This window comes from Schistocerca serialis, chromosome 1, assembly GCF_023864345.2.
Source record: "Schistocerca serialis cubense isolate TAMUIC-IGC-003099 chromosome 1, iqSchSeri2.2, whole genome shotgun sequence".
NCBI lineage: Eukaryota > Metazoa > Arthropoda > Insecta > Orthoptera > Acrididae > Schistocerca > Schistocerca serialis.
Genome location: NC_064638.1, coordinates 1,040,846,718 through 1,040,871,033, shown reverse-complemented (window position 1 = coordinate 1,040,871,033; position 24,316 = coordinate 1,040,846,718). Strand labels below are relative to the sequence as shown.

The 24,316-nt window shown below is 42.7% G+C and overlaps 1 protein-coding gene across 5 annotated transcripts in view; it reads right to left on the bottom strand.

Annotated features, from left to right (window-relative positions):
* LOC126414581 (parathyroid hormone/parathyroid hormone-related peptide receptor-like) overlaps positions 1-24,316 on the bottom strand; it is a 776,049-nt gene that overhangs the window by 155,862 nt on the left and 595,871 nt on the right. For 3 of the 5 annotated variants that reach the window (XM_050083357.1, XM_050083363.1, XM_050083361.1), the window contains exon 5: positions 7,275-7,347. The gene's annotated coding sequence lies outside the window, so the exon portion shown is untranslated. Of the gene's footprint in view, positions 1-7,274; positions 7,348-23,012; positions 23,173-24,316 lie in introns of those variants that run through there. The other 2 variants (XM_050083362.1, XM_050083359.1) reach the window with 2 other exon arrangements.

Below are 24,316 nucleotides of genomic sequence, written 5' to 3'. Positions count from 1 at the left end.
CTCTTTTTTGCAGATAATACCAGTACAGAAATAAAATGTAGCATCCTTTCTCTTATTGAAAGGATACCAAAGCATCAGATAGCTCTTGGGAAACGAATTTCCGTTAAACTTTAACAAGACTAAGGACCTGTAATTCATCACTACTCTTACAACTCTGTAGTCCACAAAAATGTTATAGTCATAAATGAAATATAAGATATGTTGAGTAAGGTTTTGTGACTACAGGTAGATCATAATTTACGTTATAAAACGTATACCGGTACCCTAGAATTTATGAAGTGCCTTAGTTCAGCTATATTTGAAACAAGCACTGTCACTACTGTCAGTCACATTATAAAACTGAAAAAACTAGTTTACTTTCCATATTTTCATTGACTAAGAGTGACGGTGTCATTTTCTGGGGAAAATTGGCGTAACGTTTCGTGTTAAACGTGCAGAGTCTCTTCCGAAAGAAATATCATTTTGACAATTGTCTCACAAGAACTGTTGATCAATACTACACCCCTCTTTTCTCAATGATAGTGTGAAATTGAAGAAATGTATGATGAAATAAAAGAAATTATTCAGATTGTGAAGGGAGACGAAAATTTAATAGTCATGGGTGACTGGAATTTGAGTGTAGGAAAAGGGAGAGAAGGAAACATAGTAGGTGAATACGGATTGGGGGACAGAAATGAAAGAGGAAGCCGCCTGGTAGAATTTTGCACAGAGCACAACATAATCATAACTAACACTTGGTTTAAGAATCATGAAAGAAGGTTGTATACATGGAAGAACCCTGGAGATACTAAAAGGTATCAGATAGATTATATAATGGTAAGACAGAGATTTAGGAACCAGGTTTTAAATTGTAAGACATTTCCAGGGGCAGATGTGGACTCTGACCACAATCTATTGGTTATGACCTGTAGATTAAAACTGAAGAAACTGCAAAAAGGTGGGAATTTAAGGAGATGGGACCTGGATAAACTAAAAGAACCAGAGGTTGTACAGAGATTCAGGGAGAGCATAAGGGAGCAATTGAGAGGAATGGGGGAAATAAATACAGTAGAAGAAGAATGGGTAGCTTTGAGGGATGAAGTAGTGAAGGCAGCAGAGGACCAAGTAGGTAAAAAGACGAGAGCTAGTAGAAATCCTTGGGTAACAGAAGAAATATTGAATTTAATTGATGAAAGGAGAAAATATAAAAATGCAGTAAGTGAAACAGGCAAAAAGGAATACAAACGTCTCAAAAACGAGATCGACAGGAAGTGCAAAATGGCTAAGCAGGGATGGCTAGAGGACAAATGTAAGGATGTAGAGGCCTATGTCACTAGAGGTAAGATAGATACCGCCTACAGGAAAATTAAAGAGACCTTTGGAGATAAGAGAACGACTTGTATGAATATCAAGAGCTCAGATGGAAACCCAGTTCTAAGCAAAGAAGGGAAAGCAGAAAGGTGGAAGGAGTATATAGAGGGTCTATACAAGGGCAATGAACTTGAGGACAATATTATGGAAATGGAAGAGGATGTAGATGAAGATGAAATGGGAGATATGATACTGCGTGAAGAGTTTGACAGAGCACTGAAAGACCTGAGTCGAAACAAGGCCCCCGGAGTAGACAATATTCCATTGGAACTACTGACGGCCGTGGGAGAGCCAGTCCTGACAAAACTCTACCATCTGGTGAGCAAGATGTATGAGACAGGTGAAATACCCTCAGACTTCAAGAAGAATATAATAATTCCAATCCCAAAGAAAGCAGGTGTTGACAGATGTGAAAATTACCGAACTATCAGTTTAATAAGTCACAGCTGCAAAATACTAACACGAATTCTTTATAGACGAATGGAAAAACTAGTAGAAGCCAACCTCGGGGAAGATCAGTTTGGATTCCGTAGAAACACTGGAACACGTGAGGCAATACTGACCTTACGACTTATCTTAGAAGAAAGATTAAGGAAAGGCAAACCTACGTTTCTAGCATTTGTAGACTTAGAGAAAGCTTTTGACAATGTTGACTGGAATACTCTCTTTCAAATTCTAAAGGTGGCAGGGGTAAAATACAGGGAGCGAAAGGCTATTTACAATTTGTACAGAAACCAGATGGCAGTTATAAGAGTCGAGGGACATGAAAGGGAAGCAGTGGTTGGGAAGGGAGTAAGACAGGGTTGTAGCCTCTCCCCGATGTTGTTCAATCTGTATATTGAGCAAGCAGTAAAGGAAACAAAAGAAAAATTCGGAGTAGGTATTAAAATTCATGGAGAAGAAATAAAAACTTTGAGGTTCGCCGATGACATTGTAATTCTGTCAGAGACAGCAAAGGACTTGGAAGAGCAGTTGAATGGAATGGACAGTGTCTTGAAAGGAGGATATAAGATGAACATCAACAAAAGCAAAACAAGGATAATGGAATGTAGTCTCATTAAGTCGGGTGATGCTGAGGGAATTAGATTAGGAAATGAGGCACTTAAAGTAGTAAAGGAGTTTTGCTATTTGGGGAGCAAAATAACTGATGATGGTCGAAGTAGAGAGGATATAAAATGTAGGCTGGCAATGGCAAGGAAAGCGTTTCTGAAGAAGAGAAATTTGTTAACATCCAGTATTGATTTAAGTGTCAGGAAGTCGTTTCTGAAAGTATTTGTATGGAGTGTAGCCATGTATGGAAGTGAAACATGGACGATAAATAGTTTGGATAAGAAGAGAATAGAAGCTTTCGAAATGTGGTGCTACAGAAGAATGCTGAAGATTAGATGGGTAGATCACATAACTAATGAGGAAGTACTGAATAGGATTGGGGAGAAGAGAAGTTTGTGGCACAACTTGACCAGAAGAAGGGATCGGTTGGTAGGACATGTTCTGAGGCATCAAGGGATCACCAATTTAGTATTGGAGTGCAGCGTGGAGGGTAAAAATCGTAGAGGGAGACCAAGAGATGAATACACTAAGCAGATTCAGAAGGATGTAGGTTGCAGTAGGTACTGGGAGATGAAAAAGCTTGCACAGGATAGAGTAGCATGGAGAGCTGCATCAAACCAGTCTCAGGACTGAAGACCACAACAACAACAGTGTGAAGTTTTACCCTGTGAATATGATAGTATAATCAAAAATCAAAGAATACTTTTTTCATGGTCTGCTGCAAGTAATGGTGTCAGTTTTATTGTCCTTACATTTAAGAACGACTATAGCCCTGACTTTTTTTGCAACATCGTACACAAGGAACAAAGAATGAGTAACTTAAGCCTCCCCTGGATGTCACAGGTAGAGACAATTTGTGCTCAAATTTAAATATATACTGTGGACATTAATATCGAAAATGCCCAACAATAGCAATTTTATTATTCTTATTGAGAAACATGGCGATGTATATGGCTCTAAATTTAAAACAGTTTACCTCAGTTGTCTGCGTTAAGACGCTGGATTGTGAAAGCTGATTTTACTGATCTGAGATGTAGAGGTTAAGAGTCAGAAGCTCCTGAAAGGCATAGAACCAATCATGCTCCAAAGCTAATATTTCATGCGTCACATGTTCGAAGCGGATCGTTACAAAATTACAATAGTTGCTTATTGAAGGTTTAATATGATAACCCCCCTCGAAGTAAGAGAAGGCATACTTTAGTAATGAAAGAATCTAGCATTTTCATATGTGACTGGCCGTAAGACTTGTAAATCAGAGCGGTGGTAAGAATAGCTTGCCTTTTATTTTTTAAATCTTAGATCACAGGCGTGTGTAAACGCTAAAATTGTAGGAAATTCCGCGCGGTAGCTACTCTCTGAAAGTCTAGCTGAGGCCGCCTTTGGTGCGGAAGTTCTCAGCTGGCATTTCGGCCACCGCTGCAATCGCAGTAAACGCGATCGTGCAACGTGCGTGTGTTGAGGACACTCCTATTCCCTCTCTTGCAGTACGCACACCGCAGCTGTATTCAAAAAACTGCAGTGTGTGTAGAATGAGGGGAATGGGGTAGGCGTAGCCTACGTCATAAACGCAAAAGACACAATTCTTCCAATCAGATGTTACCGATAGTTAACTCGTGTTTTATGGAAGTGGCGTCAGCGACTCAGTTTAATTTTTTCCCTCAGAAAAGTACTCAGAGACCTCTAAGTCACGAGGAATGTTGACACAGTAATAAAGTACAGGATAGTGATGGTGGGGGTAAGGTTACTCATACCACTCAGATTCATGTTTTCTGTAAGCGAATGTCAAGTTGCTTCTATTAGTCCCATCCTTGTACACTGAAGAGAGAAGAAAGAAGTCGAACAGCACAATGAGATGAAGAATAACGTTAAGGTTTCTGTTGGTGTGTCAATTTCTTTCGTGTATCAAGTTAGAGATCAAACATTTTTGGTAAATACTAAAATGAACACTGTCAAGTAACATTAAGGTGAGAACCTGTGAAAAGCCTGAATAACCACCTTCTGTTGCGCAGACCGCCGCGAGTCAATGAGGTTCTACAAGGTATCGACAGGGATGTGGAGTCATGACTACGCTTAGCACCGTGGCCAGCTGCGCTAGGTCTCTCGGTTGAGTGTCCGTGGCACTGGGGTTTGGGTACACAGACTCTCGGTTGAATTTAAATCCTGGGAGTCTAATGGGCAGGGCGTACGGTAAACTCATCCGGTACTCTTCGAACCGCGGTAGTAAACAGCGAGGTTTGTATCACGTTGCATTAGCCTGCTGGGTGAAGTCATCCTGGCTGAGAAAAACAAACTACATGTAGGGGTCGGCATGCACACGTGTGGTGGTCCATTGTACCTTTCAGAATTATGAGATCACAAAGGAAACGTCAAGAGAACGTTCCCCAGACTTCAAGGCACCTTCCGCAACACGACGATTGCACTGTTTTCCGTGTCGCCCGTGTACTCTTGATGAATGCACGACACAAAGCATTACGCCTCCCTGTGGCCGTCAACGACGATGGTCTGTTGATGACTGGAAACATGTTGTCTGGTCGGACTCGTCTTCAAATTGTGTCTAGCGGATGGGCGTGTACGGGTATGGAGATAACCTCATGAATCCATGGACCCTGCACGTCATCAGGGGACTGTTCAAGCTAGTGGAGACTCTGTAATGGTGTGGAGCGTGTGCGGTTGCCCCTGATACGTCTAGATACGACTCTGACAGGTGACACGTACGTAAGCATCCTGTCTGATCGCCTTCATCCATTCATGTCCATTGTATATTCCGATGGACGCGGGTAAATCTAGTTGGACAGTGCGATACCCCACACATCCAGAATCCCCATAGAGTGGCTCCCGGAACACTCTTCTGAGCTTAAACACTTCCGTTGGCCACCAAAATTGCGAGACATGAGCATTATTGAGCATATCTATGATGTCTTGCAATGTGCTTTTCAGAAGATATCTCCAGCCCCTCGTACTCTTACGGGTTCAAGGACAGCCCTGCAGGATTCATGGTGTCAGTTCCCTCCAGCACTACTTCAGACATTATTCCAGTCCATGTCACGTCTTGCTGCGGCACTTCTGCGTGCTCGAAGGGGCCCTGCACGATATGAGGCAGGGATACCAGTTCACCAGTGTATATCAGAATTGGTGTTTAGTTAAATAGTAAATAATTACTTTTTAAAATTCAATGTATACCCAAACAACCACTGAATCTAGCCATTAAATGGAGCTAAGACGATTTCCAACGCCAGTTATCTCTATTCCGAGATTGAATATCGTGCGGAAACGAAGTTCAGAATGTGCTGCTTCGTCTGAAAAAAAATGAACAAATAAAATTAAAAAAATTCTTGACAGTGGTGCGACAGCCATCTGAAGATCGAGAACTTGATACGATTTGGTGCATTTTGAATAGAAAGTAGGTTTTATGCATACCGTCGATAGAGTCCTCGTTGTTCTATATGTTGTTGTTGTTGTGGTCTTCAGTCCTGAGACTGGTTTGATGCAGCTCTCCATGCTACTCTATCCTGTGCAAGCTTCTTCATCTCCCAGTACCTACTGCAACCTACATCCTTCTGAATCTGCTTAGTGTATTCATCTCTTGGTCTCCCTCTACTATTTTTACCCTCCACGCTGCCCTCCAATGCTAAATTTGTGATCCCTTGATGCCTCAAAACATGTCCTACCAACCGATCCCTTCTTCTAGTCAAGTTGCGCCACAAACTTCTCTTCTCCTCAATCCTATTCGATACCTCCTCATTAGTTACGTGATCTACCCACCTTATCTTCAGCATTCTTCTGTAGCACCACATTTCGAAAGCTTCTATTCTCTTCTTGTCCAAACTAGTTATCGTCCATGTCTCACTTCCACACATGGCTACACCCCATACAAATACTTTCAGAAATGACTTCCTGACACTTAAATCTATACTCGATGGTAACAAATTTCTCTTCTTCAGAAACGATTTCCTTGCCATTGCCAGTCTACATTTTATATCCTCTGTACTTCGACCATCATCAGTTATTTTACTCCCTAAATAGCAAAACTCCTTTACTACTTTAAGTGTCTCATTTCCTAATCTAATTCCCTCAGCATCACCAGATTTAATTTGACTACATTCCATTATCCTTGTTTTGCTTTTGTTGATGTTCATCTTATATCCTCCTTTCAAGACACTGTTCATTCCGTTCAACTGCTCTTCCAAGTCCTTTGCTGTCTCTGACAGAATTACAATGTCATCGGCGAACCTCAAAGTTTTTACTTCTTCTCCATGAATTTTAATACCTACTCCGAATCTTTCTTTTGTTTCCTTTACTGCTTGCTCAATTTACAGATTGAATAACATCGGGGACAGGCTACAACCCTGTCTCACTCCTTTCCCAACCACTGCTTCCGTTTCATGCCCCTCGACTCTTATAACTGCCATCTGGTTTCTGTACAAATTGTAAATAGCCTTTCGCTCCCTGTATTTTACCCCTGCCACCTTCAGAATTTGAAAGAGAGTATTCCAGTTAACATTGTCAAAAGATTTCTCTCAGTCTACAAATGCTAGAAACATAGGTTTGCCTTTTATTAATCTTTCTTCTAAGATAAGTATAAGTTGTTCTATATAACTGAGAAAAATGTGTGTGGTTTGGATCGACACTGAAACTGGAACACTTGTTTGCCTCAGGCGCAGGAACATGAGCTGGGGACTTAGAAGCTTAGCGGTAAACAAGAAACACGGAGACCCTTTCCTAAATTCGACTTCCTGAAAAATTTCTTCTTTCTGCAGATGAAATATTCGTAAAATAACTTTGGCAGACAGCTCAATTTTTATTTCCTTGGCAGCGCGAATAATGTAAGGCAAGGTGGAATACTAGTACTCAGACACTAGAGTTTCGGTACTTACCACAATGTAGCCTGTGTCAGTCCAACGCAAACTTCTTACATTTGACGAGTCATGCAGAAACGAATTCAACAGTCTGAAAGCAAAGCAAAAGCATGAATTAATGATTTTGGCGAATGAATTATTTATTGTTATTTACACGAATTGAATGAAAAATATGGCTCTGTTTATAGAAAAAAAACAACAGAATAAAAAAAGTTGTAGACAAAACTGGAAACGGAATATGATAGGTAACTAACAAGAGATAATAACAGAAACGTAACAATAAAGGAATAGTCATTTTAGTATGACAGCTCTATTTGTGGCTCCTCTTTCAGTGTACGAAGACGTACTCGTGAACATTTTAAGGACGGTAGAGGCAACACGATACTAACGAGGTATCTGATACATGTACAGGGTGGTCCATTGATAGTGACCGGGCCAAATATCTGACGAAATAAGCATCAAACGAAAAAACTACGAAGAACGAACGAAACTCGTCTAGCTTGAAGGGGGAAACCAGATGGCGCTATGGTTGGCCTCCTAGATGGCGCTGCCGTAGGTCAAACGGATATCAGCTGCGTTTTCTTAAATAGGAATCCCCAGTTTTTATTACATATTCGTGTAGTACGTAAAGAAATATGAATGTTTTAGTTGGACCACTTTTTCGCTTTGTGATAGATGGCGCTGTAATAGTCACAAACGTGTAAGTACGTGGTATCACGTAACATTCCGCCAGTGCGAACGGTATTTGGTTCGTGATACGTTACCCGTGTTAAAATGGACCGTTTACCAATTGCGGGAAAGGTCGATATCTTGTTGATGTATGGCTATTGTGATCAAAATGCCCAACGGGTGTGTGCTATGTATACTGCTCGGTATCCTGGACGACATCATCCAAGGTCCGGACCGTTCGCCGGATAGTTACATTATTTAAGGAAACAGGAAGTGTTCAGCCACATTTGAAATGTCAACCACGCCATGCAACAAATGATGATGCCCAAGTAGGTGTTTTAGCTGCTGTCGCGTCTAATCCGCACATCAGTAGCAGACAAATTGCGCGAGAATTGGGAATCTCAAAAACGTCGGTGTTGAGAATGGTACATCAACATCAGTTGCACCCGTACCATATGCCTAAGCACCAGGAACTGCATGGCGGCGACTTTGAACGTCGTGTACAGTTCTGCCACTGGTCAGAAGAGAAATTACGGGCCGATGACAGATTTTTTGTACGCGTTCTATTTAGCGACGAAGCGTCATTCACAAATAGCGGTAACGTAAACCGGCATAATATGCACTATGGAGTAACAGAAAATCCACGATGGCTGCGACAAGTGGAACATCAGCGACCTTGGTGCGTTAATGTATGGTGCGACATTATGGGAGGAAGGATAATTGGTTCCCATTTTGTCGATGGCAATCTAAATGGTGCAACGTACGCTGATTTCTACATAATGTTCTACCGATGTTACTACAAGATGTTTTACTGCATGACAGAATGGCGATGTACTTCCAACATGATGGTTGTCCGGCACATAGCTCGCGTGCGGTTGAAGCGGTATTAAATAGCATATTTCATGACAGGGGGATTGGTCGTCGAAGCACCATACCATGGCCCGCACGTTTAGCGGATCTGACGTCCCCGGATTTCTTGCTATGGGAAAAGTTGAAAGATATTAGCTATCGTGATCCACCGACAACGCCTGACAACATGCATGTGCGAACATTACAGAAGGCAAACTACTCGCTGTTGAGAGGAATGTCGTTACACGTATTGCCAAATGGATTGAGGTTGACGGACATCATTTTGAGCATTTATTGCATTAATGTGGTATTTACAGGTAATCACGCTGTAACAGCATGCGTTCTCAGAAATGGTAATTTCACAGAAGTACTTGTATCAAATTGTAATAACCGAAATAAAGTGTTCAAACGTACCTAGGTTCTGTATTTTAATTTAAAAAACCTACCTGTTACCAACTGTTCGTCTAAAATTGTGTGCCATATGTTTGTAACTATTACAGCGCCATCTATCACAAAGCGAAAAAAGTGGTCCAACTAAAACATTCATATTTCTTTACGTACTACACGAATATGTAATAAAAAATGGGAGTTCCTACTTAAAAAACGCAGTTGATATCCGTTTGACCTATGGCAGCACCATCTAGCGGGGCAACCATAGCGCCATATATATATATATATATATATATATATATATATATATATATATATATATATATATATACAATGGGTAAATATCGCACACCTTATCAGTATGCCACAGATTTCGTCCAACGTATTTTCATTGTGGGTGCCATACACGCGTTCTATAAAATAAAACTTGGTTCTACCTATTCCTCAGACAGTGTTGACCTTCAAATACTTACCAGTCATACATAGTCTGATAATGAAGGGCAGTTTCTCTTTTCCTCCCTACGTGGATCTCCAAACTTAAAGAGTGAATATGTTGCCAAGACTCTCCGGGTACTATTCTAAGTACGCGTTACGGGGCTTCTCTTTATTTACCCAGTGAGAGATAGATTGAAACAAAATACACTAAGTGATGTTACAGTGATATGCACATATGCAGATGGCGGTAGTGTCGCATTCAAAAGATATGAAAGGGCAGTGGATTCGCGGAGCTGTCATTTGTACTCATGAGGTTCATGTGAATATATTTCCGAACTGTTTTTGGCCACACGACGGGAATTAATAGACTTTGAATGCGGAATGGAACTTGGAGCTACATGCACTGGACATTCCATTCCGGAAATCGCTAGGCAATTCGACGTCCAGAGATCCATAATGTCAAGAGTATGTAGAGAATATCAAATTTCAGGTGTCACCTCTCACCTCTGACAACGCAGTGGCTGACAGCCAGCACTTAACGAGCTGCGTTAGCGTAGAGTTGTCAGTGCTGACAGACAAACACAACTGCGTGAAATAACGGCAAGAAATCGTGGTGTACCTACAACGAAATTTGGCGTTAGTTGGCTATGGTAGCGTGCGACAGACGCCAAGGCCTTAGCTAACAGCACGACATCGCCTGCAGTGCCTCTCCTATGCTCGTGACCCTAGACGACAGCAAAACCGTGGCCTGATCAGATGAGTTCAGATTTCAGTTGGTAAGGGCTGATGGTAGTGTACGTGTGTGGCGCAGATCAAACGAAACACTGCACCTAAGTTGTCAATAAGGCACTATGCAGGCCCCTGGTGGCATTATAATGGTGTGTGCTGTACTTGCGTGGAATGATCTGGGCCCGCTGGTCCAACTGCTACTTGGAAACGACTTGCAATCGGTCATGAGTGTCAAGTTCCAAAACAACGATAGAAATTTTGGTGGATGACAGTGCACCATGTCACCGGGCAATTTCAAGAACATTCTGGTCCATACGAACGAATAATTTGGCCACCCAGATCGCCCGATATGTATCCCATGGAACATTTATGGGACATAATCGAGAGACCAGTTTATGCACAAAATCCTGCACCGGCAACACTTTCGAAATTACGGGAAGGTATAGGGACAGAATGGCTCAGTATTTTTGCAGAGGACTTCCGAAAGCTTGTCGAGTCCATGTCACGTCGAGTTGATGCGCTACGCCGGGCGAAAAGGAGGTCCGACACAATATGGGGAGGTATCTCAGTGTATATGGACACGGGAAGAGCTGTCAAGTTCTGGATGGAGAAAAATAGTAATAGGCCAGATTCAACACCCGATAGATTACGATGTCATCAGAGACGGTCTAGTGATTCACAGGTTTCAGCATTAAATGATCATACGCGTTAAATATGTGCAGGCATCATGTTAGCTATGATGGTGTGAATGAAATACCTTGGCAAAGAGTTAACTCTATTAGTTATTTTGTGTGTCTAAATTAATTGCAAGGAGCCGCCGAAATCTACGGTGCTATAAGAGTCATAAATATCAGGTGGACAGCATAGTGAGAGGCGGTAATCAATTGAAAAATACTAACTGACGTTTTGATCTTCGCATGACTGAAACTGATGTAACTCGGACATTGTGGTGAAAATAAGAAGTCACAGTTCCACAAAAATTGCTTAAGCAACATGGTGGGCCCACGCAGCTGTTTATCTGTTATGTGATAACGTGCGTCACTTCCTTTGATGCGCGGTCTACTCACTGATGAGAAAGAAGTAAACAAGGAAGCTGAACGTATTTTTTGTGGGCAAAGTTTCGTTACCTCAGACCAGTTCTCCTCATACAGGATCTACAGCTACGAACAGAGAAACTGCGAGTCTATTTAATTGTTTTTCTTTCAAAAAGTTTACGTTTTACCGCCAAGAGTGGGTGAATGTCTTCATTATACTACCAGTTTAGGCCAAGAAACCGTCTCAAGCATCACAATTTTTTTCATCAACTTACAAGGCGATTTAAAATCAACGGCATCAAAAAGACATGAAATCTATAATTTTTTTGGACGTCATTGATTTCATTCACGATATAAGCTATTCTTTAAAAAAGTCCGCTGTTGCTCCATGCGTTTACACTAGCCGAAACAATTACATCCTGAAAGGCGGAGAACCATCTTACAGTAGTGCACTTTACAGGTTTCGTAAGGGCCATCAACCTGCATTAGAGTCGACAAACAAAACAAAATAGCTCTTACGCTACTTATTATAGATCTTTCTTGGAATACAAGGTCCTTCGCCGGCCGTGGTGGCCGAGCGGTTCTAGGCGCTTCAGTCCGGAACCGCGCGACTGCTACGGGTGCAGGTTCGAATCCTGCCTCGGGCATGGATGTGTGTTATGTCCTTATGTTGGTTAGGTTTAAGTAGTTATAAATTCTACTGGGCTGATGACCTCAGACGTTAAGTCCCATAGAGCTCAGAGCCATTTGAACCAACGACGTCATTCAGCTCTATTTAAAGGAGTTTTACCATTTGCTATTAATACTATTTGCAGACGCACTGCAAGAAACCTAGGAATCTCGCGTATAATAGAAACACAATCATACATCTCGTTAGGGGCCACAATTGAACCGAAGCCCACGATGATGAAATGCCTATAGTTTGACAGTGCGTCCACATCATCTTCTTGCCGACATCATTCTGGCTGCACTCAGGCCGCTGGTGCTATCACTGTATGGATACATTATTTCGTTTCACTACCAAATGGTTCCTGTGAATTTCATCGAAATCTCACAAACGTTTGTTCTGAACAAGCATTGGAGTGTATGGCTCAAATGGACAAATAAATTTAAATATTTGTTTCCACAAAGGTAATAGGTTTTACTTTCACTTCAATAAATCTTGTGACCGTTACTTCCACCAAACATTCCTCCAGCTACTTATCACACCTATCTCAGATATTCACAGTTCACACGTGTTCGAATACCAGGACCGCAAAAATAATTCCGCAAACGAAAGGGAAATGCAATTGACAATAATTCTCATCACTTGACACACAGCTTTGGTGGTCCCACGGAATCGCAGTCTCCGCCTTAAGAGAACGAAAATCTGACGGGAATAATCAGCTGTTCCTGCGTCGCACAGGAATCCAGGAGTCCACCTTCCTCCGTCCGACAGAGTTCACCACAGACTCGCTGATTTTGGGAGCACAAAAGAACTTGTTAACATTTTGGCTTTTGCTGAAGGTTTGATTCACTTTGTCTCAGTCACGGGAATTAACAATGTTTTGGCATCTCAACTAATCGTAAACGTTTTTATTGATGTTACCACTATCCAGGGCTTATAGTACTGTACTCTGTGTCAGTAAAGGCCTATGACGGAGAGTTTTCTTGAAAACGTGCTTTGTGAAGATTAAATAACTCCCGAAGCCAGATTTACTGATACTTGGATATGTGTGTGAAATCTTATGGGACTGCCAAGGTCATCAGTCCCTTAGCTTACACACTACTTAACCTAAATTATCCTAAGGACAAACACACACACACCCATGCCCTAGGGAGGACTCGAACCTCCGCCGGGATACTAGGATTTGTTTAGGTTTGTGGTAAGCGCGCGAGTGAGTGTGTAAGTGTGTGTGTTTGCGAGAAAGAGAGCGAGAGAGAGAGGCCCTTTGTGAAGGTGTTCTTTCGTACTGTTTGAAATCTGATTGTTAAGTTAAGGGGCAAATGTATTTATTTTAGTATTATTCTACGTCGTTGTATGTTTACTTTTTATGTATTATTCGCCATGTAACTGACATTTTTACGTTATAAGAAGTTTTGTTTTTGGAGTAGGTGTAAGGGAGCGACCGAGGCGAACAAAGACAAAAACGGACAGAAAGTTGGGTGAATATGAACTTAAAAGTGAAAACTAAAAGATTACGTAGGGGCCAGTTGCACGTCGCCGGTTGAAATGGTTGTTGGTAGGAATCTCTTTGGTGTAGCTATGAAGCTCGAACGCCCATTACCCAAAGTGCGTTGACTCGAAATGGTGATCATAAAGCGATAAAAGGCGCTTCGTGATCTCCGTTTCAACAGCTGCAGTTGAGTTACAAATATACGGCATTATGTTCATCGGATCTACGGCAGTGCACCTCCAACTTGGATGATGGTACCAGCAGTTCGAAGGCAAGGAATTCCACAAGTCGACCCAGTGCGCCTGTTCAGAAAGTGGGGAGCATTCAGTACCGTTTTGCGTGTCTTTCACAATAGTCTGCTCACCGTACCATGTTAGAGTTAGTAGTACTTATAAGTATTTCTGGCTTGTTTTTCAGCGTCGTTTGTGTTCAAATCGTTCAGGATTCCATTGCTACTAACGCTTTAGTATTCTGATAATCAAAAACGTATAGAGTTTCGTGAGTTCATTCCGTGTCTGGTGATCAAAGTCTTTACTTTTCATGTTTATTTTTCACTAATGAGGTCGCGTTACATTTAAGTGGAAAAATGAGAATCTAGAAATCACAACCCACATTGCGATGGACGATCAAAAGATAAAGACTCCAGAGCTTCAGTTTTATTTTATTTTATTATATTTGCTCTGTTTCTAGGTTCCGGAATCTTGTACTTATGTAATTATATTTCCACAGTCGCAATAACATCCCGAAATTTCATTTTAACAGAAAACCATCGCAGGCGCACATACATGTCAAACGATTTATTAACGGCGAGGGAACAATGGTGTGCTATGAAAGCACTCAGAATGGAGGCTACCATGGTGAATAATTTATGCAGTCTGCAGGTGGCTGAATTTGTCGCAGATGAAGGAACTGCAATGCAGAGAAAACCGGAAACCAGTATTCCTTCATTTACAAATCCATTGTTTATGCTTTTCGGCGTAATCCATCATTAGAATCTTGTTTCAGATAAAAACCAGAGAATTACAAAGGTACATGGTTGACTTTCACCGAACATGAGCAGTCTGAGGGTTGCTAATGCCGGAACGCGTAAACAATTTATTAATAAATGAAGGAATATTAGTTTCTGGTTTTCTCTGCATTGCAGAGTTCTTTGTCTGTTCCCAGTAACTGCAGACAACGTAAACGAGGAGATGCCTCAAACATAGTTTCCGATTTGAGGAACTTCGTATCGTGTGATAAACAGTTAGTGGTGCAATACCCCCACACAAATATACTGTGAACGGAGTTCAAATAGCAAACTTTTTCCATGTACAATACATTAGAAACTATGGTTGATGTATCCATTAATACGTTGTACATCCACAATATCTGAGGGAGAAGACTCCGTTATAGGCCTAGAATTCTGATACCAATAAGGATTCCGACATTTTTGCATAAGATTTGAAGCAGTTACCTTCTTCATTTCCTTGTGCCTTCGGCCTGCATCGGCGCTGGCTCGGCGTGGTTGATTTAAGGTGTGACCGAATCCTATCTTTTCGTCACCCCACGGCCCCCGGTATTGAATGTGTGTAGTGTTATTCACCTAAATGTTTACGACTCGTGTAACTGAGCTGTGACTTGACTACCAACCCGATATTCACCTACTGAGATATGAGAAACCGCCTAAAAACCAAGTCCAGGCTGGTCGGTACATCGACCCTCGTCGATGATTGGTCGAAAGGATTCGATACAGAACCGCCACATCTCCCCAGCGCGGAAACGGCGATTGAACACGCACAGCTATACGGGCGGGCTGGTTTCGAGACAGTGTTTCACTTTTTTTTTAATTTTTTTAAATTAAAGGCCGACACTGGCAGCTCTATATCGAATCACTTGACGGCCTTGAAGAAGGGGTAGTAGGTGAGGAGAGGAGTTGGTCTAATGCTATATAGGCATCTATTCAAGTAAAAGGAATTCTAATTTTAGGTATGAACTTGTATTTCTTTTAAAGTCTGTTGGCTATGGGTTACTGTTTGAATTCACAGCCAGGCTTCATTTATTGGTGAACGCTTTGAGAACATCAAAATTCGGTCTGTTCTCAGGTTAACGTTCAGAACACGGCACATGAGAAATGTATTGCATGAGGTTTCCCCGAAGTGATAATTGCTTCCCTCATTCTCGAGGTTACCTCATAATTGTTTTACATAGAACACAATTCTTGTTGTTCGTCATACTCAGGTACTGTTTCCACTAAAGGGGTATGTTGCTACGTTTTCATTTACACGCTAATATCACCGCAATAGAAAATATTGTCCAGAGCATCAAACCGAAAAACGAACCATAGACCGTGGGCTGTGAATCGCCCAAAATTTGCAACCAAGACGGCGAATCCAGTAAATTCGCCAGATCAAGTAGTTAGCTCCAGACCCGCCGAAACTACCTCCTTCAGTAATACCGTGACGAACGAATACCTCTGCCAAGGCAAAGTTTTACCGGAGCGGCTGTAAACTCCCCCGATTTTATTATCTGATATTTTCCTTCTTTCTTGATTAGATAGCTTTATATAATTATTTCGGGTGTACCAAGAGATCACAGAGAGGATCTTGATTTCTCAGCATTGTAACTGGTGTGATATGAGGTCACTTAAGATGTATGCGCCCATTTTTCAGTAAAAAAACGAGTTTCGCGTAGTATAATGGACGAGATACTTGATGTGTTTTCCTTAACCTTGATTAATTTGATGATGTACACATCTAAAGGCATCATAACGAACAACTTAAATTGGAAGAAACACACATAAAATGTTGTGGGGAAGGCTAACCAAAGACTGCGTTTTTTTGGCAGGACACATAAAAAATCTAACAGACGTACTAAGGAGACTGCCTACACTACGCTTGTCCGTCCTCTTTTAGAATACTCCTGCGTGATGTGGGATCCTTACCAGATAGGACTGACGGAGTACATCGAAAAAGTTCAAAGAAAGGCGGCACGTTTTGTATTATCGCGAAATATTGCAGAGAGGAGGATTACCCATGGTCTAGGGGTAGCGTCTTTGATTCATAATAAAAAAAAAAAAAAAAAAGTCTTCGGTCCCGGGTTCGATCCCCGCCAATGCCTAAATTTTGATAAATAATCAGCATTGGCGGCCGAAGACTTCCGGCATAAGAAGTGAGCCTCATTCTGCCAACGGCCTTGACGGCCTTGTCAAAGAGGGCGGAGGAGCGGATAGAGGTTCAGGGCACTCTCTTGTCCTAGGGGTGGGAAATTCCCCTAAAGGCGGAAGAATCAGCAATGATCAACGACATGAGGGTGCAGAAGGCAATGGAAACCACTGCATTAAAGACACGTAACGTGTATCCACAGGACATGTGGCCTGTAATTGAAGAAGTGTCATGATGATCTCATCATTGGCAAAAGATTCCGGAGTAGTCCCCCATTCGGATCTCCAGGAGGGGACTGCCAAGGGGGAGGTTACCATGAGAAAAAGATCGAATAATCAACGAAAGGATAACGTTCTACGAGTCGGAGCGTGGAATGTCAGAAGCTTGAACGTGGTAGGGAAACTAGAAAATCTGAAAAGGGAAATGCAAAGGCTCAACCTAGATATAGTAGGGGTCAGTGAAGTGAAGTGGAAGGAAGACAAGGACTTCTGGTCAGATGAGTATCGGGTAATATCAACAGCAGCAGAAAATGGTATAACAGGTGTAGGATTCGTTATGAATAGGAAGGTAGGGCAGAGGGTGTGTTACTGTGAACAGTTCAGTGAACGGGTTGTTCTAATCAGAATCGACAGCAGACCAACACCGACAACGATAGTTCAGGTATACATGCCGACGTCGCAAGCTGAAGATGAACAGATGGAGAAAGTGTATGAGGATATTGAAATGGTAATGCAGTATGTAAAGGGGGACTGGAATGCAGTTGTAGGGGAAGGAGTAGAAGAAAAGGTTACAAGAGAATATGGGCTTGGGACAAGGAATGAAAGAGGAGAAAGACTGATTGAGTTTTGTAACAAGTTTCAGCTAGTAATAGCGAATACCCCGTTCAAGAATCACAAGTGGAGGAGGTATACTTGGAAAAGGCCGGGAGATACGGGAAGATTTCAGTTAGATTACATCACGGTCAGACAGAGATTTCGAAATCAGATACTGGACTGTAAGGCGTACCCAGGAGCAGATATAGACTCAGATCACAATACAGTAGTGATGAAGAGTAGGCTGAAGTTCAAGACATTAGTCAGGAAGAATCAATACGCAAAGAAGTGGGATACGGAAGTACTGAGGAATGACGAGATACGTTTGAAGTTCTCTAACGCTATAGATACAGCAATAAGGAATAGCGCAGTAGGCAGTACAGTTGAATAGGAATGGACATCTCTAAAAAGGGCCATCACAGAAGTTGGGAAGGAAAACATAGGTACAAAGATGGTAGCTGCGAAGAAACCATGGGTAACAGAAAATATACTTCAGTTGATTGATGAAAGGAGGTAGTACAAACATGTTCCGGGAAAATCAGGAATACAGAAATACAAGTCGCTGAGGAATGAAATAAATAGGAAGTGCAGGGAAGCTAAGACGAAATGGCTGCAGGAAAAATGTGAAGACATCGAAAAAGATAGGATTGTCGGAAGGACAGACTCAGCATATAAGAAAGTCAAAACAACCTTTGGTGACATTAAAAGCAACGGTGGTAACATTAAGAGTGCAACGGGAATTCCACTGTTAAATGCAGAGGAGAGAGCTGATAGGTGGAAAGAATACATTGAAAGCCTCTATGAGGGTGAAGATTTATCTGATGTGATAGAAGAAGAAACAAGAGTCGATTTAGAAGAGATAGGGGATCCAGTATTACAATCGTAATTTAAAAGTGCTTTGGAGGAGTTACGGTCAAATAAGGCAGAAGGGATAGATAACATTCCATCAGAATTTCTAAAATCATTGGGGGAAGTGGCAACAAAACGACTATTCACGTTGGTGTGTAGAATATATGAGTCTGGCGACATACCATCTGACTTTCGGAAAAGCATCATCCACACAATTCCGAAGACGGCAAGAGCTGACAAGTGCGAGAATTATCGCACAATCAGCTTAACAGCTCATGCGTCGAAGCTGCTTACAAGAATAATATACAGAAGAATGGTTGGTTGGTTGGTTGGTTTGTTTGGGGAAGGAGACCAGACAGCGAGGTCATCGGTCTCATCGGATTAGGGAAGGACGGGGAAGGAAGTCGGCCGTGCCCTTTGAAAGGAACCATCCCGGCATTTGCCTGGAGCGATTTAGGGAAATCACGGAAAACCTAAATCAGGATGGCCGGACGCGGGATTGAACCGTCGTCCTCCCGAATGCGAGTCCAGTGTCTAACCACTGCGCCACCTCGCTCGGTACAGAAGAATGGAAAAGAAAATTGAGATTGCGCTAGGTGACGATCAGTTTGGCTTTAGGAAAAGTAAAGGGACGAGAGAGGCAATTCTGACGTTACGGCTAATAATGGAAGCAAGGCTAAAGAAAAATCAAGACACTTTCATAGGATTTGTCGACCTGGAAAAAGCGTTCGACAATATAAAATGGTGCAAGCTGTTCGAGATTCTGAAAAAAGTAGGGGTAAGCTATAGGGAGAGACGGGTCATATACAATATGTGCAACAACCAAGAGGGAATAATAAGAGTGGACGATCAAGAACGAAGTGCTCGTATTAAGAAGGGTGTAAGACAAGGCTGTAGCCTTTCGCCCCTACTCTTCAATCTGTACATCGAGGAAGCAATGATGGAAATAAAAGAAAGGCTCAGGAGTGGAATTAAAATACAAGGTGAAAGGATATCAATGATACGATTCGCTGATGACATTGCCATCCTGAGTGAAAGTGAAGAACAATTAAATGATCTGCTGAACGGAATGAACAGTCTAATGAGTACACAGTATGGTTTGAGAGTAAATCGGAGAAAGACTAAGGTAATGAGAAGTAGTAGAAATGAGAACAGCGAGAAACTTAACATCAGGATTGATGGTCACGAAGTCAATGAAGTTAAGGAATTCTGCTATCTAGGCAGTAAAATAATCAATGACGGACGGAGCAAGGAGGACATCAAAAGCAGACTCGCTATGGCAAAAAAGGCATTTCTGGCCAAGAGAAGTCTACTAATATCAAATACCGGCCTTAATTTGAGGAAGAAATTTCTGAGAATGTACGTCTGGAGTACAGCATTGTATGGTATTGAAACATGGACTGTGGGAAAACCGGAACAGGAGAGAATCGAAGCATTTGAGATGTGGTGCTATAGACGAATGTTGAAAATTAGGTGGACTGATAAGGTAAGGAATGAGGAGGTTCTACGCAGAATCGGAGAGGAAAGGAATATGTGGAAAACACTGATAAGGAGAAGGGACAGGATGATAGGACATCTGCTAAGACATGAGGGAATGACTTCCATGGTATTAGAGGAAGCTGTAGACGGCAAAAACTGTAGAGGAAGACAGAGATTGGAATACGTCAAGCAAATAATTGAGGACGTAGGTTGCAAGTGCTACTCTGAGATGAAGAGGTTAGCACAGGAAAGGAATTCGTGGCGGGCCGCATCAAACCATTTAGTAGAGTGATGACAAAAAAAAAAAAAAAAAAAAAAAAAAAAAAAAAAAAAAAAAAAAAAATGGGAGAGAGTGACACAGAAATGATACAGGATTTGGGATGGACATCATTAAAAGAAACGCGTTTTTCGTTGCGATGGAATCTTCTCACGAAATTCCAATCACCAACTGTTTCCTCCGAATGCGAAAATATTTTGTCAACACCGACCTACATAGGGAGAAACGATCACCAAGATAAAATAAGGGAAATCAGAGCTCGTACGGAAAAATACAGGTGTTCATTCTTTCAGCGTCCTATACGAGATTGGAATAATAGAGAATTGTGCAGGTGGTTCGATGAACCCTCGGCGAGGCACTTAGATGTGATTTGCAGAGTATTCATGCCGGTGTAGATTTAAAAAATTAGTCACCGTACAACCTTGACCTTCCATGTAGACTGATGACCACTGCCCACAGCGCGGTTGAACGCTACTTGGTGGTGTTGCGCGCACGTGACGCAGTAAGGAAAGATTGTAAGTGGAAGAGAAATGAATGGGCAGTCACTATATCGAAGATACGAGTCGCAAATGGAGAAATCCACTGATATAATCGTGTTTGACAAATGCCACGTTGCTGTGCGCTACGGCTGGACACGAGAATCTCTGAAACTGCGAATTTGGTCGGCTGTTTGGGTACTGCTGTCGTGAGCACCTATGGAAAGTGGTTTAAAAATGGTGGAATAACGGGCAGGCCTTGTGGTACTGGGCGTCTAAGTCTCATCACAAACGTAAAAGTCGGAGGATCCCCCACTGTGTTATCCAGGATAGCAAGCGGTCTGTGGTAGATCTGACGTCAGAGTACAAAGCTGGTGCAGGCCCAAGTGTTTCGGAGCACACCGTTCGATTGTGTTGTTGTATTCTTCACATGTTACTTGTCAGAGTTATAAAACACGTGCGCCCCCCCCCCCCCTTTTCTATACGTTCATCCTTTACATTTTTGGAGAGTTGTACCTGACACTCCATTGTGACTTGTATAAAAGTCACATTTGCTCCAAAAATGTTGTCAATAGTTTGTATATGGTTATAAACTTGTACACGTCCAACAGCTAACCTAGTAAGACAAAGAATCTGTCTACTTGTTCCTCGCTGGAACTTGCTGCTCGCTGCAGGCTCATGACTCAGCTGCACTAATGTCTGCATCGCCTTTCATGAAACCGTAGCAGTAGAGCGCATTTAAGAATACAACTTTACCCGAAGACATAAACTGGCTAGTTTTCACGTGATTGTGCAATATTGTTTTCAATTCATCTGTGAATGTTCTCGCAACAAACTTTTTTCTTGAAACTAGTTTCATCGCCACCTCTTCGTTCTCCCGTCAAGTCTTAAGTCTATCATGTGAGGAAGTTCTTCGAACTGTTTCCAGTTCGCTTTCCTGACTGACATTTAAAAAAGTCTGACTCCACACCTTCCTTCATGTTTTTTTTTCATCTCATTTGCTTTCCGACTCCTCCGTTTACGCCTGTAAACAGTCTATAATACGGAGAATAATATTAGTTTTATTTAAAGTAAGAATAAAGATATAATACATTCTAAGAAACAAAAGGCGTACCACGAAAGAATTATCCACATGGCACAGGAATCGGTAGATGTGATGCATATGTACAGATAAACGAATGGTTACAGGTTTAGAAAAACTGCGTAATTTGTTCAAGAGAAAGAGCCTGGGCGAGTCAATAAAGCGTTAGTCCACCTCTGGCCCTTATGAAAGCAGATTACTCGACTTGACAGTGAGTGACAGAGTTTCTGCATGTCCTCATGAGGCATATTGTAACCGTCCGGTTAGCGCGTTAGACTGACAAAATATATAGCAGGTAATGCTCCAAACGTTCTCAGTCGGGAAGAGATCCGGCGACCTTGCTGCCCAAGGTAGGGTTTGGCAAGCATGAAGACAAGCAGCAGCAACTCTCGCGGTGTGCGGGTGGGCATTATCTTGCTGAAATGTAAGTCCAGGATTACTTGCTGCGAAGGGCAACAAAACGGGGCTTAGCATTTTGTCGACGTGTTTCTGTGCTGTAAGGTGTCGCGGAAGACAACCAAAGTGGTCCTACAGTGAAATGAAATGGCCGTACGGCGGGCGACATGAGGTAAGCATCCCAAAGGTGTCCAGGGTGTCTCCAGACACGAACAAGTATTAGCTGGCCATCAGGGCTCAGTTCCTTGTGGGACTCATCACTAAAAACGATTCTACTCCAGTCAGTGAGGTTCGAAGTTTATTTGTTTGTACAATTACATCACATCTACCTTGGTGATTCGCCGCTTTCCTTTTTTTCTTTTTTTTGTCGTAGAGTGTATTACATAATTGCAAACAAAACGCAACACTGTAAAGTAAGGTTCGTGGATCGGGACTTAGCACGAAGAGATAACTTGTGCAGTCCACTCTCCAACAGCCAGACGGTGTGGCCGAGCGGTTCTAGGTTCTTCAGACTGGAACCGCGCGACCGCCACGGTCGCAGGTTCGACTCCTTCCCCGGGCATGGATGTGTGTGATGTCCTTAGGTTAGTTAGGTTTAAAAACTTCTAAGTTCTAGGGGACTGATGACTTCAGTTGTTAAGTCCCATAGTGCTCAGAGCCATTTGAACCACTGTCCAACATCTCTGGGCCTTCTAGTACTTCAACACCATCTTCCATACAGGCGTGGTAAGACGTTCCTTAAAGTGACATGACTTCCATATTACAAAGAATCTACAAGTGTATTGGTGCCTGTGTGGCTGACACCTATTACTGAAGTTGATGATGGACTTAATTTCCCGAATGGAATGAGAGTTTAATCACCTCAACAAAATGTGATAAATATCGCACTGGTAGTTTCCAGTTGCTTTAGTGTAGAATATAAAACGGGACACAGTGGCACTGTGGCCTAAGTCGGTGCGCCTGATGAAGCGACTATTAGCTCACCTCAGGGTGCACTCGACAGGTGGAGAAATCTCGCCTCTACCGCAGCCTCATTCCCAGTCCAGCTGAACGTCCGAGCCCCGTCGCGAGATTCGGCGCGCGTCCCGCGAGGCTGCCTGGAAGCCACTGTGCAGACGCAACGCGCGGCGGCGCGGCGGCGCGGCGGCGCGGCGGCTGCCCGTGCCCCGGCTCACTTGCTGCGGCCGAGGCCAGCCAGCGGCCGATAATCCCTGCCGATCCCTGACGTCACCGCAGCTGCCGCGAAACGCAACGGTGACGCACTGTTGATGGCTTCCGTCTGGAATCTCCCTGACACGACAGGCCACGCGAAACGTGGCCCAAGGACCACTAGTCATTACTCTCGCTTATTTATGGAGTTCGGATGTTGATGTTGCGTGTTTCAAGGCCAATCCAAGTGGCCAGGTCCGTTCCCAAATGTTCGGTAGCTTCCACAGAGACTGTTACTTCGATGTTTGATTCTACGCTACTAGCCATAAAAATTACTACACCAAGAAGAAATGCAGATGATAAACGTATATTCAATGGACAAATATAGTATACTATAACTGACATGTGACTACATTTTCACGCAATTTGGGTGCATAGATCCTCAGAAATCAGTACCCAGAACAACCACCTCTGGCCGTAATAACGGCTTTGATACGCCAAGGCATTGAGTCAAACAGATCTTGGATGGCGTGTACAGGTACAGCTTCCCATGCAGCTTCAACACGATACCACAGTTGATGAAGAGTAGTGACCGACGTATTGTGACGAGCCAGTTGCTCGGCCACCATTGACCAGACGTTTTCAATTGGTGAGAGATCTGGAGAATGTGCTGGCCAGGGCAGCAGTCGAACATTTTCTGTATCCAGAAAGGCCCGTACTGGATCTGCGACATGCAGTCGCGCATTATCCTGCTGAAATGTAGGGTTTCGCAGGGATCGAATGAAGGGTAGAACCACGAGTCGTAACACATCTGTAACGTAACGTCCACTGTTCAACGTGCCGTCAGTGCGAACAAGAGGTGACCGAGACGTGTAACCAATGGCACCCCATACCATCACGCCCGCGACACGTCAGTATGGCGATGACGAATACACGCTTCCAAAATGCGACCATCATGATGCTATAAACAGAACCTGGTCTCATCCGAAAAAGTGAAATTTTTCCATTCGTGCACCCAGGTTCGTCGTTGAGTACACCATCACAGGCGCCCCTGTCCGTAATGCAGCATCACGGGTAACCGCCGCCATGGCCTCTGAGCTGATACTCCATGCTGCTGCAAACGTCGTCGAACTGTTCGT